Raw genomic sequence first — 18,227 nt, 5'->3', positions numbered from 1 at the left:
TCATTCCCAAGATCATTCAAGATCCAAGATGGTTATTCCAGCTCCAGCATTCCAACAGCAGGAAGAAAGACAGAGAAATAGAAGAGCAGAGGCCCACAGACCTTTACTGGCACTTCCCCCGAGTTGCACACACCATTTCTGCTTACCTCCCAGAAGTGTGCTGGTCTTTTCCTCCTAGGCTCTAAATTTTGTTTCACAAGACCTCGTCTACTTCAAGATGATAAGCATATTCTCCAATATTTTTTCTAATATTCTCCTAGTGTGGTGTGTTTATGTGGTTTCAGTGATTAGTTTATCTGAAGTTTAGTTTTACAAAAGATAAATGATAAAGACCTAATTTTATGATTTTTCCAAAGCTTAGCTAATTGCTCAGTATTATTCATTATTTTTTCCTCCAGATAATTAATTCTGCCTTTGTCAAATACCAAATTTCCACATATATATTAGGTCAAGCCAAGTGAAACTGCTAATACTTATCACCTTGACCCAGCTTTATTTTCTCAATTATACCAGTTACTACTAGACATCATATTACACATTTCTTCTTTTTTTTTTTTTTTTTCTTTTGAGGCAGAGTCTCACTCTGTTGCCCAGGCTGGAGTGCAGTGTCATGATCTCAGTTCACTGCAACCTCTGCCTCGCAGGTTCAAGCAATTCTCCTTCCTCAGCTTCCCAAGTAGCTGGGATTACAGGGACACACCACCATCCTCAGCTACTTTTTGTATTTTTAGTAGAGACGAAGTTTCACCATGTTGGCCAGGTTGGTCTTGAACTCCTGACATCAAGTGGTCCACCCACCTCAGCCTCCCAAAGTGCTGGGATTACAGGCATGAGCCATCATGCCCAGTCTGCATTTATTCTTAAAGCATATTATTGCTTGTGTTTGCAGTGAGCAACTTTGAGGAATGAGGAACTATCTCCCTAAAGAGCAGGCTTGCTTATTTCCTGCTGTGAAAGGGGTCAGTTCCCCCAGCTCAGTGTTCCCCTAGATGCCACACAAACCCACAGCATCCACCAGGGCCCTCCACATTGCCCCCGTGGAGGACAAGGGGACAGGGGGACAAGGGAGTCAATATAAACATGCTGCCTAGGCTGCGTGCTGTGCCGTGGGTAATAAAGTCCTTTGTCTGTGACCCAGGAGTCTCATCTTCACCAGCATGCATGAAACAGTAAGAGGCAAGTTATTCGCACATCGGCAGGGAAAATTCAAATGCCAGGCCCTGACAGTTCTGGCAATGAGGACAGGATGCTTATAAACATGACTTTCTGGAAGAGGAAGGACAAGGACCTTATGGACCAGATTAGGGGATATGAAAAGACTCCTTGGCATATGTTAGTGGATTCTCTCACCCAGATGGTGGGTGGCAGGGAGAGGGTGGATAAGGAGCTCACACTGTCCTACCTGTTAATGAGGTTAAGCAGCAAGAGGTGGGATTGAAACAAGTCACTCAAACGGTGCTTCGTTTCCTGCTCATCTCCTCTATGCAGGAGGAGGAAGGGATGTTAGAACAAGGGGGCAGCAAGCCCTGCAGCCACACCCAGAAGGCAGCATGGATGTGGCTGCTGAATCAAAGAATCTCCAAAGCTGAAATACATAGTATCAGCCATCATGTTTGATACAGAGCTTCAGGGTGACCCCAAAACACTACAAGGTATTTGGCTAAGCCCCACAGGTAGCCACTGGAATCCAAAGTGGATGCAAAGCCTTGCTCACTGGCACAGGCTTGCTCTCTCCCTTGTGTTCCCCAATACCTCTATTCCCTCTCTACTCCGCCTTCGGCTGCTTTTATTTAATTTATTAATTTCTTGAGATAGGGTCTTGCTTTGTCACCCAGGCTGGAGTGCAGTGGCATGATCACGGCTCATTGCAGCCTCGACCTCTTGAGCTCAGGTGATCCTCCCACTTCAGCCTCGCTAATAACTGGAACCACAGGTGAACACCACCACACCTGGCTTATTTTTTGGATTTTTTGTAGAACCAGGGGTTTCACCATGTTGCTCAGGCTGGTCTTGAACTCCTGGGCTCAAGTGATCTGCCGGCCTTGGTCTTCCAAAGTGCTGGGATTACAGGCATGAGTCACTGTGTCTGGCTCGGCTGTTTTAATGAAAAAGCTGAGTATGCTGGAGAACTTCACGGAGGCAAATGCCTCAAAACTTGTATCTCTCTGTTGTGCCCAAGCGCCCAATTCACCATTTTACCTAGTCCCATGGATGAGTGCAAAGATGGCTGAAGGCACCACCCCAGGACTGCAGTGTGGAGTGGCGACAAAATGAAAGGGGTCTTGTGGCTTGGGAACTCTCTGGATGGATGCTGGAGCTACAAAGAGGATGCAATGGCAATGCCAACCCTGAAGCCAGGGGCCAAAGAGAAATAAAAGCCTCCCAGCTGCACCCTGTGAGCTAGCCTGAGCTCCTGGCAGCTGTCGCTTCAGCTCCTAATGTGCACATACTAAACACCTTGGTTTGTTTTCCCATTAGGTAAAAAATCCCCCAAGTTCAACTGATAGGCTTTGAGCAAAGTTTGCAGTGGAGAAGGCAAATTAAGTAACCCTCCCTTGAGCCAATTCAGTGGCTTTCACTGCAAATGTGTTACTGGTTTTGATGCTCATACAGGCTTGTACTGCCAATGCCCGTAAATGTCAGATGGGATTCACCCTTTCAGAGACTGCTGCATGAGGAAAGGTGGTTCCTGAACCCTCTTAGACGGTCCAGGAGAAACAGTTTCGACTTTCAAGAGGGAGGCCGGGTGTGGTGGCTCACACCTGTAATCCCAACACTTTGGGAGGAGGCCAAGGCCTGGATCACTTGAGGTCAGGTGTTTGAGACTAGCCTGGCCAACATGGTGAAACCCCATCTCTACTAAAAATGCAAAAATTAGCCAGGCATGGTGGCAATCACCTGTCATCCCAGCTACTCAGGAGGCTAGGCAGAAGAATTGCTTGAACCCAGGAGTCGGAGGTTGCAGTGAGCCGAGATCATGCCACTGCATTCCAGCCTGGGCAACAGAGCAAGACTCCATCTTAAATAAAGATAAAAATAAAAAATCAAGAGGGAAAGGGGAAATCCGAGAATATGTCTCAAAGGCTGCCAGAAGACTCAGAGGCAGTTTTCAAGCACAATAGCGCCACCTGCCTGACACACTCACCAAGCACATCGCTTAAAAAATTGTTTAGAGAGGGGCTGCTGATCTGTCACCCAGGCTAGAGTGCAGTGAGGCCATCAGAGTCCCCTGCAGTCTCGAATTCCTGGGCTCAAGTCATCCTCTCACCTCACTGTCCTGAGTAGCTGGGACAACAATTATGAGCTACCATGCCCAGCTAATTTTACAGCATTTTTTAGAGACGTGGTCTCTCAGGCTGGTCTTAAACTCCCCGGCCCCATCCCTCCCCCACCCCCCTTTTTTGTTTGAGATGGTCTCTCTGGAGGCTGGAATGCAGTGGCACAATCACAGATCATTGCAGCCTGGAACTCCTGGGCTCAAGCAATCCTCCCCACTCAGCCTCCTGAGTAGCTTGGTGCCTGCCACCACGTACCATGCCAGCTAATTTTTAAAATCCATTTTTGTAGAGACAAGATCTTGCTTTGTTGCCAAGGCTAGTCTTGAACTCCTGACTTCAAGTGATCTTCCCTCTGTAATCCCAAAGCCCTGGGACTACAGGCCTGAGCCACCACATCCAGCCCCATCCCCTCTTTTTTTTTTTTTTTTTAATTAAATTAAATTAAATTAAATTTTATTTTACAACAGAGTCTTGCTCTGTCTCCCAGGCTGCCAGGCTGCAGTGCAGTGGCGTGATCTCAGCTCACTGCAACCTCCACCTCCCAGGTTCAAGCTATTGCCTCAGCTTCCCGAGTAACTGGGACAACAGGCATGTGCCACCATGCCTGGCTAATTTTTGTTTGTTTGGTTTTTTGTTTGTTTTTTTAAGTAGAGACAGGGTTTCCCCGTGTTGGCCAGGCTGATCTTGAACTCCTGACCTCAAGCAACCTGCCCTCCTCGGCCTCTCAAACTGCTGGGATTACAGGCATGAAACACCATGCCAGGCCTCCATCCCCTTTTTAAAAAGGTACCCACTAACTTGTTACTGACGCAAAGAGGTCCTGTGACTCTCCAAACTGACACCCCCATTTTGGGATGGGTCAACTTGGATTTGGTGGCTATTAAGGGAGGGGCACAACAGGTCTTATTAGTCCAATGGAAATACTATATTCAGGAACACAGCTGGCCTGGTCCTAATATTATCTGAGTTTTACATGAAAAAGTGGCAGCAAAAATCCCTTCGGTGGAAACCTTTTCCTCACTTCACCAATTGAAGCAAAGTTGCTGGCTCAATGGGGCCCTCAAGTCTCAGAGGGTTCCCTAGGCACCTGGACTGGTACACTGATGGTTTGGCTAGGCTGACACCTTATGGTGTTCATGTTCAACCTCAGCACCAGCTATGCAGAACCAAAAGCAGGCATGGGCTGTGTGTGGTGGCTCACGCCTGTAATCCCAGCACTTTGGGAGGCTGAGGCAGGTGGATCACTTGAGGTCAGGAGCTCGAGATCAGCCTGGCCAACATGGTGAAACCCTGTCTCTACTAAAAATACAAAAATTAGCCGGGTGTGGTGGTATGCATCTGTAATCCCAGCTACTTGGGAGGCTGGGGCAAGAGAATTGCTTGAACTCAGGAGGCGGAGGTTGCAGTGAGCCGAGATCGCACCATTGCACTCCAGTCTAGGCAACAGAGTGAGACTCCATCTCAAATGAAAAAATAAAAATAAAAATAAAAAATAAAAAAAAGCAAGCATGACTGCTCCACTCAATGGATAGAGCTCAAGGGAGTGCTGAGAGTTCTGGCCAATACTCCCCGTGATGAGCCCTTCTACATTTTTACTGCCTTTTGTGTGGTTGCCAGTGGCCTAGCTATCTTGCCCACAAGACTGGAAGATTAAAGACATTCCCTGTTGCAGCTGCATATTGTGGAAATAATTTCAGCTGCCAATCAGATGCCCAAGTTACTCACAGAGATGCCCATGGTAAGGGCCCTTCTCTAATGAGACAAACTGTAGTCAAGCTGCTGATCCAGCCTTCACTGCGCATACCACCACCACCACCACCTAGATCCATCATCGAACAAGACATAGCAACACATTCACCTTCGTGGATTGAGCACAAAGTCAAAAACTATGTTTCAGGCCAGGCGCAGTGACTCACGCCTGTAATCCCAGTACTTTGGGAGGCCAAGACGGGCGGATCACTTGAGGTCAGGAGTTTGAGACCAGCCTGGCCAACATGGTGAAACCCCCATCTCTACTAAAAATACAAAAAGTAGCCGCGCATGGTGGCAGGCGCCTGTAATCCCACCTACTTGGGAGGCTGAGGCAGGAGAGTCGCTTGAACCTGGGGTGCAAAAGTTGCAGTGAGCCGAAATCGCATCACTGAGACTCTGTCTCAAACAACAACAACAACACAAAACAACCATGTGTTTCTGATGCAGAAGACTTCCACTACATACCAGAGCTGTGATGCCTCCCAAAATTTGAGCCATTTGTCTTACAGAGAAGGAGGCTGCATTGCACACAGAGTATTGCCCCCAGTTGCTCCTGGATGATTGTCCATATATCAGACAGCTGACCCGCTCTCCAGGCTGTGTCACTGATGCCTCATCTCTGTCAGAACGTTTTCAGGTTAAAGTGTTGCTGTTCTTGTTTGTTCTAGTCTGAATAGAGTCTGTGACCCCGGTCACACCATTTTGGCCCCTGAAATTAAGTCATGTCAAGTTTTTGGATTCTCAGACCACCTATAGTCTGACAGTGATGCACCTTTTATTGCAAAAGCCACCCAACAATGGGCCAGTAGTCAAAGTATTCAATGGACATGCCAGCTCCCTACCATCTGCTGGTATCTGGTATTATTGAGCACTGGAATGACCTCCTCCAAAACTTCCAACTACCTCCATCAATTCCTTATGGGCCACATACTTCAGCGAGGCAGTGTGATCACTGCATGCAGCTATCCCCAAAGATCATCTCCTCTCAGCCACTTCCTGGGTACTGATCAGGACAAAAAAGGTGGAGGGTTATATGGATCTATTCTGAAAAGTAAGTTGGCAGCATGGTGCTTCTTTTTTCTTTCCTCCCCCACCCCCAACCCAACAGCAACCCCACACTAGCCTGCTTGGTGCGCACTCCAGGTGTCAGCCTGGTGGCAAAAGGGGACTTAGGGGATTCAAACTTATTTCTAATTCTGGTTTAGCCACTTGGATTCTCTTGACAGATTAACCTGGTCCCAGATCAGTGTACTCATTGAATACAATTGCTTGCCAAATTGAGTACATTGGTTGAGTACATTCCTTGCCAAGTTCTCTCACACTGGCTCATATAGGCCAAGGTGCAAGATACAATGGATATCTGTAAATTTTGTGAAAATATCCTTGTCTCACTCATGTCTCGCCCTCGCAGACAAAAGGTCTGGGTATGAGTAGGGAAAGATCGGAGAAATGATGAAGTTATGGCTATTGGAATGAGATATACTGCTTTCATAGCCAGGAAGCCTGTGAGAAGACACCTTAGATGCCAGCAGGTGCAAACAGTGGGAGTGATCAATGTGCTTTTTGTCCCCTAGATCCAGCACTGAAACCTAGAAAAACCATCATCTGGTTGATCTGAGTTGAGCAGCAGCTGCAGCTGACAGTCTTACCCTCTCTGGATTTATCATGCTGCCCGCATGCTATGAAAACAGGGGAATTCTTAAGGAGGTGGCCAGTCCTGAACTATTCAGTTGTGGCCTTTGCCAGCCATCAATGGCAGCTCCCAAATATGGAACCTCCCCTTACCCCATACATGCACAAACACACCATCCAGTACAACCTTGTTTCAGTCTGACTGGTACAAACACAGGCACTTTTCCTATCACCCAAGTGGCTTGGGTTCATGTATGGTGTCTGAGGATGCAACCACTAGGTGACACCATCCATGTGGCTAAATCAAACCAGTGTAATGATAATCCAAATCAGAATCAACAACAAATTCTGAATTCCAGTAACATGTAACCTTTTGGGTGTATGTTTGTATGTAGGCCATATAATGTCTCTCATTAGGGATAAGGGTTGCTTTTGGCTCATCTATCACTTCATATAATTACTGGCAATGCCATTGAGGACCAGTAGATTAGTCTACAACTCACTTATGCAGGTTGTAATGGATAATGGCCTGGCCTTAAACTGTATCCTGGCCTACTGATCCCCTTGAGACTTATTCACAGGTGACTGAGTCTGAGACCCTGGGTGGCATTGTTGAAGCCAATACTGCAGGTTGGCCTCATCTTGTTTGAGGTTCTATTGGTAGTAGTTAAATTCTATATGAAACAAATGGAGCAAATTTGGTCTCAGTCCAGGATGATCAGATTGACTGGAGTGGCAGATGGAGTGTTATACTCATGGGAATATTCCACTTTGGCCAAGAATGTGTAGGGTCAATTATTGGGAGAGGAAAGCTGTCAGAGGCCCTGAACATCTCAGCACATTTTTACTGAGTATGCCAAGTCTACAAGGCCCTGACCCCTCTTTCCCTGGGCTGTTTCTCAGGGTCGTGCATTGCAGCAAGCCACCTTGAGGAATGAAGTAATCTCTCTCTCCAAGACAAAGAGCAGGTTTGCTTACTGCTGCCTATGAAAGACGCAGTTCTCCAGACTCAGTGTTCCTCATGTGGGACACAAACCCAGTGCATGCACAGAATCCATAAGGCTCCTTCCCATTTTCCTTGTGGAACTCAGGGAACAAGGGGAGCTGATGCAAACAGGATGCTTTTGCTACTTGCTATGCTGTTAATATGCTTTGCTTTGTCTCTAATCCAGTAATCTCGTGTCCCCTGCCAGCATTCATGAAACAGTATCAAGTTAACTTATCTTGAAAGGAGGGCTGTTGGGAACAGGCCCCCCAAAATCTGGCCATAAACTGGCCCCAAAACTGGCCATAAACAAAATTTCTGCAGCACTGTGACATGTTCGTGATGGCCATCACGCCCACGCTGGAAGGTTGCAGGTTTACCGGAATGAGGGCAAGGAACACCTGGCCCACCAGGGTGGAAAACAGCTTAAAGGTGTTCTTAAACCACAAACAATAGCATGAGCAATCTGTGGCTTAAGGACATGCTCCTGCTGCAGATAACTAGCCCAACCCATCCCTTTATTTCGGCCCATCCCTTTGTTTCCCATAAGGGATACTTTTAGTTAATCTAATATCTATAGAAACAATGCTAATGACTGGCTTGCTGTTAATAAATACGTGGGTAAATCTCTGTTGGGGTCTCTCAGCTCTGAGGGCTATGAGACCCCTGATTTCCCACTTCACACCTCTATATTTCTGTGTGTGTGTCTTTAATTCCTCTAGCGCCACTGGGTTAGGGTCTCCCCAACCGAGCTGGACTCAGCAGAGGGCAAAATAAAATCCCAGATATTTATATGTAGCGAAGTGAAAGAGAATAAACTGTAACTGCTATAGAATGCCTTAGGCAAAAAGGCATCCTTGGATGTTGTCTTAGTTGGCTCAGGTTACCATAACAAAATGCCATAGGCTGGGTGGCTTCAACAACAGAAATTTATTTTCTCAGAGTTCTGGAGGCTGGGAAGTCCAAGATCAAGGTACCAGCTGATTTGGGTCCTGGTGAGAGCTGTCTTCCTGGCTTGCAGATGGTCACTTTCTCATTGTGTCCTCACACAGTGGAGATTGATAGCTTTAGTGTCCCTTCCTCCTCACGTAAGGGCACTGGCCCTATCGGATAGGGATCTACCCTTATGACCTTTATCATTTCAGCTTTTATCACCTCCTCACAGCCCTTTTTTTTTTTTTTTTTTTTTTTTTTTTTTGAGATGGAGTCTCACTCTGTCGCCAGGCTGGAGTGCAGTGGCGTGATCTCGGCTCACTGCAACTTCCACCTCCTGGGTTCAAGCGATTCTCCTGCCTCAGCCTCCTGAGTAGCTGGGACTATAGGCACATGCCATCATGCCCAGCTAATTTTTTTGTATTTATAGTAGAGATAGGGTTTCACCATGTTAGCCAGGATGGTCTCAATCTCCTGACCTCACGATCCACCCACCTTGGCCTCCCAAAGTGTTGGGATTACAGGCGTGAGCCATCATGCCCAGCCTCCTCATAGCCTTTATCTCCAAATATAGTTACTTAGGGGGTTAGGGTTTCAACATATGCATTTAAGGGAGACAAACATTCATTCCATAACAGGTGTCATTCAGGTTTCAGTTAAGGCTGGTGGTGAGAGAAAGCTTTAAAAGAAATGTTGAAAATATGAGGAAGTTGGTTAATTTTGCAGAGGGGATTTTTTTTTTTTTTTTTTTTTTAGACCTCAACCTCCCAAGTAGCTGGGATTGCAGGTGTGTATTGCCAGGCCTGGCTAATTTGTTGCAGCAACAGAGTTTCACCATGTTGGCCAGGCTGGTCTAAAACTCCTGAGCTCAAGCGATTTGCCCACCTTGGCCTCCAGAAGTGCTTGCATCTGTAAGCCACTGCCTTACAGATGGGATTCTGAAGGGCATGGCGGATGTTGGAGGTGAAGTGGTGGAGGATAGGTCAGGGCCAAGGAGAAACAGAGCATTATGGGACTGAGTATGTGGCCAGTGGGATCCACAGTTTCAGAGTTGACAGACAAAAGCAGGCATAAGAAGCATAAAAAAGTTTTAATAAGTTAAAACTGGGCTGGCACGGTGGCTCACGCCTGTAATCCCAGCACTTTGGGAGGCCGAGGCAGGTGGATCACCAGGTCAGGAGATCGAGACCATCCTGACTAACATGGTGAAACCCCGTCTCTACTAAAAATACAAAAATTAGCTGGGCATTGTGGTGGGCATCTGTAGTCCCAGTTACTCGGGAGGCTGAGACAGGAGACTGGCATGAACCTGGGAGGCAGAGCTTGCAGTGAGCCAAGATCACACCACTGCACTCCAGCCTGGGCAACAGAGCGAGACTCCAGCTCAAAAAAAAAAAAAAAAAAGTTAAAACTACTGAAAGTCTGTGGTAGGAATACTACCTAGGAATGAAAACAAATGAATTATACTCTTATACACAACAACATAGATAAATCTCACAGGTAATGATGAGTGAAAGCCAGATATTTAAAAACTACATAGGCCGGGCGCGGTGGCTCAAGCCTGTAATCCCAGCACTTTGGGAGGCCGAGGCGGGCGGATCACGAGGTCAGTAGATCGAGACCATCCTGGCTAACACGGTGAAACCCCGTCTCTACTAAAAATACAAAAAAAAACTAGCCGGGCGCGGTGGCGGGCGCCTGTAGTCCTAGCTACTCAGGAGGCTGAGGCAGGAGAATGGCGTAAACCCGGGAGGCGGAGCTTGCAGTGAGCTGAGATCCGGCCACTGCACTCCAGCCTGGGTGACAGAGCAAGACTCCGTCTCAAAAAAAAAAAAAAACTACATAATGCATGACGTCATTTACATGAACTTCAAGAATGAGAAAAACTAGTTTATGGTGCAAGGAATCAGGAGGGGCTTACCTCTTGAGGGGCAAGTGTTCACTGGGAGTAGGCACCAGAGAGGATTTGGAGATGTTGAAAATGCCCTGTATCTTAATCTGAATGGTTGGTTATGTGGGTGTATATGTGTGTAAAATTTTACCAATGTGAGTATTTTGTACTTTGCTGTAAATTATGTCATAATTTTAAAAAGGCAAATAATTTGTTAACTAAAAACAAAGATGGACATTAGGCCAAAGTGATCATCCACATACATCCTGCCCACATAAAATGATCTTACCAGCAAAAAGAAGAGCTGGGCTGACTGCAGTGGCTCATGCCTGTAATCTCAGCACTTTGGGAGGCCAGGGCAGGGGGATCACTTGAGCCCACGACCTCGAAACCAACCTGGGCAACTTGGCAAGACCCTGTCACTACAAAAAAAAATTTTTTTTTTTTTTTCTGAGACAGAGCTTCGCTCTTATTGCCTAGGCTGGAGCACAATTGTGTGATCTCGGCTCACTGCAACCTCCACCTCCCAGGTTCAAGTGATTCTCCTGTCTCAGCCTCCCAAATAGCTGAGATTACAGGTGCCCCCCAGCACACCCAGGTAATTTTTTGTATTTTTAGTAAAGACTGGGTTTCACCATGTTGGCCAGACTGGTCTTGAACTCCTGACCTCAGGTGATCCACCTGCTTCAGCTTCTCCAAGTGCTGAGATTACAGGCATGAGCCATCATGCCTGGCCTACAAAAATTTTTTTTTAAGAAAATTAGCCAGGTGTGGTGGTACACCCCTGTAGTCCAAGCTACTCAGCAGGCTGAGGCAGGAGGATCGCTTGAGCCCAGAGGTCCAGGCTGCAGTGAGCCAAGATCAAGCCACTGCACTCCAGTCAGGGCAAACAGTGAGACTCTGTATTTGAAAAAAAATAAGAAGAAGAAGAAGAAGAAGAATTTCCCATACACAGCTTGGCACAGAATATGAGAGTCCATCATCCAACATTTTGTTCAAATAAAGTAAGACCCTAGTCCTTGAGACCCCTACAGGAGTGTGCTGGAGTTGGATTGCACAGACTCTGAAGAGGCTATTGTGTGTCTCTCCTAACATGTTCAGTGATACCACACTGGTAGTTTGAAATCAGCCATGGTAGGAATGTGTTGTTACCACAAATTCAGCAAATGCTACAAAGCAAGTTTATTTTGTGAGAGGAAGCTGTTAACCACTTACCGTTGCACCACTTGGCCACCAGCACCTCAGGTTTATCCATGAAGTAACTGCAGCTGAGAAAAAGTCAGTAACTTACCTACTGAGGTCAGGTCTCCAGACCCCAAGTCCACTGTTCTTTCCAACACATGGCACATTCCAAGGACCTCGCTCCCCAGGCCAAGCAGCCATTGAAGGCTAAGGAAAGAGAGAGCCACTAAGACCCCACACCAGGAATAGGCCTGGTTGACAGAGCAGAGTAGGGATAGGTGACAGGGGATAGGTGTGGGGAGCTATTTTTTTTTTTTTTTTTTTAGACAGAGTCTCACTCTGTCACCCAGGCTGTAGTGCAGTGGCGCAATATGGGCTCACTGCAACCTCCACCTCCTGAGTTCAAGCAATTCTTCTGCCTCAGCCTCCCGAGTAGCTGGAACTACAGGTGTGTGCCACCACACCCAGCTAATTTTTTGTACTTTTAGTAGAAACGGGGTTTCACCATGTTGGCCCGGCTGACCTCAGGTGATCCACCTGCCTTGGCCTCTCAAAGTGCTAGGATTACAGGCGTAAGCCACTGCGCCCGGCTGGGAGCTCATCTCTTTGGGACACGCTGTGGTGCCAATCAATCATGAGTTTCTGACCTCCACCTCCCAAACAAGTATTCATCCACAAGTATTTATCCTCCAGGCACTATTCACAGCACTATGGCTACAGAAAAGAAGAAAAGAATCAAACATCCTCATCTGCAAGAGCTACAGGCCAGTAAATGACAGCACTTTTCTATTAAGAAACGCAACCCTCCCCACTGACTTTGTCTCAGTTGAGATGTTTATTATTCTTACCTGAACTGTTCCTACCCAACTCCAGTTCCCACCAGAAGATCTAGGTTTTGGGGGACCTGAAGCTTATATAATTGGAGGAGTAACTCCTTAAGAAGAGTACAAAATTATGAATACACAATTACATGTAGTCATGTGAACGTGTCACAAGGAACATTCGAGGGGCCTTGGAAGGGGCCAGTGTAGATGACAGCCTAAAGATTAAGCCTCATGGAGAATCAGCCTCTGCCAAGTCCTCTCCCCACTTCACCCAGGACAAGGGGAAAAACAGCTCCCTCCTGCCTACACCTTATATTCGCCTCACCCCCTACCCCTACCCCACCCTGCTCTACCTTAAGGATAATAGTTTCCTTTCATCTTGACCCCCATTCCCCCACCCTCTGCCTACCTCCCCAGCAATTTGGGTTTTGGTTTTTGTTTATTGAGGCAGTGTCATTCTGTTGCCCAGGCTGGAGTGCAATGGCACAATCGGCTCACTGCAACAGCCTCTTCCTTCTGGGTTCAAGCACTTCTCATGTTTGTTTGTTTGTTTGTTTTTAGTATTATGCTCTTGGCCGAGCGCGGTGGCTCAAGCCTGTAATCCCAGCACTTTGGGAGGCCGAGACAGGCGGATCACGAGGTCAGGAGATCCAGACCATCCTGGCTAACGCAGTGAAACCCTGTCTCTACTGAAAATACAAAAAAAAAAAAAAACTAGCCGGGCATGGTGGCGGGCGCCTGTAGTCCCAGCTACTCGGGAGGCTGAGGCAGGAGAATGGCGTGAACCCGGGAGGCGGAGCTTGCAGTGAGCTGAGATCCGGCCACTGCACTCCAGCCTGGGCAACAGAGCCAGACTCCGTCTCAAAAAAAAAAAAAAAATTATGCTCTTGGGTTTTTGTTTTTAATGTAATAGTTTAAGTATGAATATTTGTCCCTAGTATCTATTTGGAAAAAGAAAGAAGCTGCTTAATGTCTCCAACAAAGACAGTTATATATCTTCCCTACTTCCACGAGAAAACCCAAGGTGATGAACGCCCAGAATAGCAACCTTACACAGGTATAGTGTTCAAAAGTTTGTAAAATTGCTTTCCTTATGTTTAATTTTATTTCACCTTCACAACTGTGTGCTATCATTCTCATTTGATGGGGAACCGAGGCTCAGTATAAGTTTACACATCGGTGAGTGGCAGAGATGGGATTCTGACTTAAGTTCAGCATTTTAGGAAACTCAAGGCCAGGCGCCGTGGCTCATGCCTGTAATCCCAGCACTTTGGGAGGCTGAGGTGGGTGGATCACCTGAGGTCAGGAGCTCAAGACCAGCCTGGCGAACATGATGAAACCCCGTCTCTACTAAAAATACAAAAATTAGCTGGGCGTGGTGGCGGTTGCCTGTAATCCCAGCTGCTCAGGAGGCTAAGGAAGGAGAATCGCCTGAACCCGGGAGGTGGAGGTTGCAGTCAGCCTAGATCACACCACTGCACTCCAGCCTGCGCACAAGAGCGAGACTCCATCTCAAAAAAAAAAAAAGAAAGAAACTCAAATGTGATCTACTACCAACGGGATACTGGGTCAAGTGAGAGTGAAGACAAAGTAGCCATAGTACTGAACTTCAATTTACGCTGGTGGCTAGACATTGATTTAAACTAAGTAAGCTGAACTCAGGTTTGCTCCCAATGTACTTGGAATTGTAACTGCACTGAGCTTTTACTTATTTATTTCAAGTACTCTATAGTAGTTCTGAGTCCCTGCTTCCCGTGTTGCTGGGACTAGAGGCACGTGCCACTGCATCCGGCTAATTTTTGTTTTCTTTGTATTGTTTTTCTTTTTTTCTTTTTTCTTTTCCAGTAGAGGCAGGTTTTTGCCATGTTGGCCAGGCTGGTCTCGAACTCCTGGCCTCAAATGATCCGCCCACCTTGGCCTCCCAAAGTGCTGGGGTTACAGGCGTGAGCCACCGCACCTGGCCCTCCCCAGCAATTTGAAAATGAATTTGATCTTGCCCCATGGGTAAATATATATATATATATAAAATTTCAAAATTGTTGCCATTGCCTATGAGTAGCTAAAGGGCAGCCATCAGGGTTAGTGTTGGGTGCTGCTGCAGTTTTAGGTTCGAGACTGCAGGGGACAGCCCCATGTTCTGCAAAATAGCAGGGAGTGGGCATAGCTTGCTGCACTGGGAAAATGGTTCCCTTCCTCTTCCTCAATGGGCATTGAGACCAGGTGTCTTTGAAGTTGTTTGTGATTGGCAGGCGTGTGAACAACCAGGACCAATGGTCCCAGAGCCTGGGGATAGGAGCTCGACTCTCCTGCCAAAGGGTCCACTACGAAGCTTCCTATTGTGTTATTATTCAAGACTGAATAACTCAGCCTAGATGTGGGGATGGGATGGATCCTAAGGCAAGGCTAACACTTGTGGTGTGGAGTTTTCTTGAAGCAATTGAAGAGGCCTCAGGAATCAACAGCAAGGAAGGCCCAGAGCTGATGCATACCTACCAGACCACCTTCTTGGATGGCCTTTGTCATTCTGGATTTCTTTATGGAGCTATGAGAACTGCCATAATTAATGCGCGCTTTAATTTTTGTATTCCTCCTTTAATTTTAATTACCATCAGGGGACTTGACAGGAAGTGGATCCAAGTGCCAGCCTCACACTCTGGGGCCTCCAGGGGGCGCTATGGCCCAACACACAGCGTGGCCCATCTGTTTTATATGGTTTGCATTCGCTTAAGGAGGCGGGTGGTGGGGGGAAGTTCTGCTGATTTAAAAAAAACAGGTCTGTTTTATGACTAGACCTACAGAAAAAAATTTCCAAACTCCTTAGCACAGCATGTTAGGCAACAGCATGACCCTCCCGGTGCTAGGTGCTAAAACTTCCACCTTGAAGCAAGTGCAGCAAACCCACTCATTCCGCTCTGCTAGTCCTCACACAAGCTGCTCCCGGCCCTCCTCACCTTCAGGCTCAGGCCCTTTTTCTGTGCTTGTCCCAGGACTTGCTCCACTTCTGTAACAGCCCAGGTCACTCCAGAGTGACATTGAGCATTCATGAGTCTCCTGCCACCTGACTGTGAGCTCATAAGGGCGCCACCTGGGTTTCATTATCTGCTCACTCTCTAGCACTGGCCACTCATAAAAAAGCCCTTCTCGTGGACATGAGCACAATGAAAGGGCAGAATGAGACCAGAGGCTCTGGCCTGAGGGTTTGTGGTGAGCCCCAGCCAGAAGACAGTGGTATTCTCTGCAGGCATACACCAAGCTTCCTCTGTCACCACCACCCCTCTAGCTCTCTGTGGTCACAGTTGCAGCACCCCACCCCAACCCGCCCCACCAAATTCCTTTCTCATGAAGAAGATGCAGCAGTAGGAACGGGAAAATATACAAAGGAACTAAGATAAATAATGCATGGCCGGCACAGTGGCTCACACCTATAATCCCAACACTTTGGTAGGCCAAGGCGTGAGGATCACTTGAGGCCAGGAGTTCGAGACCAGCCTGGGCAACATAGCAAGACCTCTGCCAAAAAAAAAATATATATATATATAAGCCAGGCATGGTGGTGCACACCTGCAATCCCAGCTACTTGAGAGGCTAAGGAGGGAGGACTTGAGCCCAGGAGTTTGAGGATGCAGTGAGCTATGATCACATGACTGCACTCCAGCCTGGGTGATAGAGTGAGACCCTGACTCTAAAAAAATAAATAAATGAAAGGTTAAAAAATAAGATAACTAATGCAAAATAAAACCACACAGAGAGTTCCAAGAAACAACAGACTTTCACCTGGATCTAAACCAGAGACACTCACCTCCCACCCCCAGGTGCTGCCCCAGAACTGCTCATTGACCTTCATCACCCCTTGGTTCAGCAGCTCTAACCCAGGAGCCCTTCTCTGAGGCTGCAGGCTCTGGGAAGGCTCAAACACCGTCCTGGCTGGTTTTCTGTTCCATGTGGTTAAGATAGAACAGAAACCCACGCACGTTGGGAGTCTGCCCCAGCTTATGACTGAGCCTTAACTCAGTGCCACTTTCCTGGGCTGACTGATTCCACCTTCTGCCACAGGTTAATTCTGAGCACCTATCCCCCAATCTACCTTGGGGACAACCTTCCAGAATGAAAAGCACTCCAACCAAAGCACTTCAACCATCACAAAAAGAAATGCTGCAAAGTGAGGGCATTCCCACGGGAAGGGCCAGCCAGCATGAAGGCTGGAGCTGGGAGAGAGGGAGCTAGGTTTGGGGAACAGTGTGATCTCCCATGCTGGATAAGCAAGGAACTCACACAGCAAGGGAGTGGAGGTAAGGCTGGACGGCAAGAGAAATTGGATAGGGCATCAAACGGCCTAGAATGTTCCCAAACTAAGGGCCTAAATGTCTATTCGAGAAGCCACAAAACACATTAAAGTTTCTAAGCAGGCGATGGCCCAATCCAAGCAACACTTTTTAAAACTGTGGCAGGAGGATGGGGGTGTTTGGGGGTGAGCAGCTGGGGACGGGAGCTAAGGGAGGAGGCTGTGGGCAGAACTGGGAATTCCATATCTGCTCCAAGCCAGGGTGGAGTCCAGTGGAGGAAAAGTATGTTTTGCTGTTAAAGATATTCTCTGTGGGAACTGGGGCAGGGAGTAAAAGGAAGGGAGACCCCTTAAGACCAAACAAACGGGTAGCTGCAGGACAGGGAGAGAGAAGTATTAGAGATGATTCCCAAACTCCAAGCCTGGTGGGCAGCAGGAAGAGGTGCCCAGCACAGACACAGTGGAGTCAGGAAGAAGACCTGGCTGGTGGACAGTGAGCCTGTGGAGACCAAGAAGCCCCATCCCAGCCTAGGAACAGAGCCTGTTGGGATGGGGACCCTCCCTAGAGGCAGGTGCTCCTCTCCTCTCTGAGGGCCAAGCCCAGCCCTGTCCTCACCCACTGATGTTCAGGACTGACAGAAGCGAGAGTCCCATATGGGGAGACCACTTCCTCAAAGATGTTCTCTGAGACCATGGAGGAACGTGAATTCTATGAGGGGAGAACAGGAGAAGAGCGCCAGGCACAGCAGCCTGAGGTGCTCAGAGGGCAGAGGAGAAAGACAGTGTGCGCTGGTCATCAAGGCAGTTTCCCCGGTGTGTGTGGGGTTGGGGGGTAGGGTAGCCCCACTGCTGGCAGGAGGTCCCAGGACCTGAAGCCCAAGAGAGACCACGGAGTCTGAGAGCAGAAGCAGAAAGGCAGGGCTGGAAGGGAGCCAGCCCACAAGGGCTCCAGGAGTGGCTTGCTGGGGGCCAGTCAGGCGTCCTTGGCAGAGTGTTCCTGTGAACAGTCTCAGACACAGGAGGGGCAGAAATTTACGAAGGAGGCGAGGAGGAGGGGACAGTTCTTTTAAGAATGGGGAGATCTGAGCAGAAAAAAGAACATATTGAGACACAAATAGGAGATCAGTGGGGTAACCTCAGGAAAGGCAGAAGACAGGACTGAGCAAAAAGGTTCCACATCCATCTCCACAGTGGAAGACGAGGAGAAGAGAATGAATGAAAAGACAGAAACGAGGAGGAGCATCCGCCACTGATGGTGCCAGCAGGGTTCTGCCAAGATTCCCCGAGTCCTCTCCACTGGGTAAGAAGAAGGGTGTCTGCTGGAAATGAGCCAGAGGTGGGTCTGAATGTTGGGGAGAGGAGTGGAGCAAGTGTGGAACAGCTCTGGGCGGGGCGGGGTGGGGGGGCTTCTCATATGTAGTGTGTGTACAGATCTTGGTAAATTGCAGGTTCTGATTCAGCAGGTCCG

Source organism: Macaca fascicularis, chromosome 10 (genome assembly GCF_037993035.2).
Source record: "Macaca fascicularis isolate 582-1 chromosome 10, T2T-MFA8v1.1".
Taxonomy (NCBI): domain Eukaryota; kingdom Metazoa; phylum Chordata; class Mammalia; order Primates; family Cercopithecidae; genus Macaca; species Macaca fascicularis.
Note: the sequence above shows the minus strand (reverse complement) of the source record.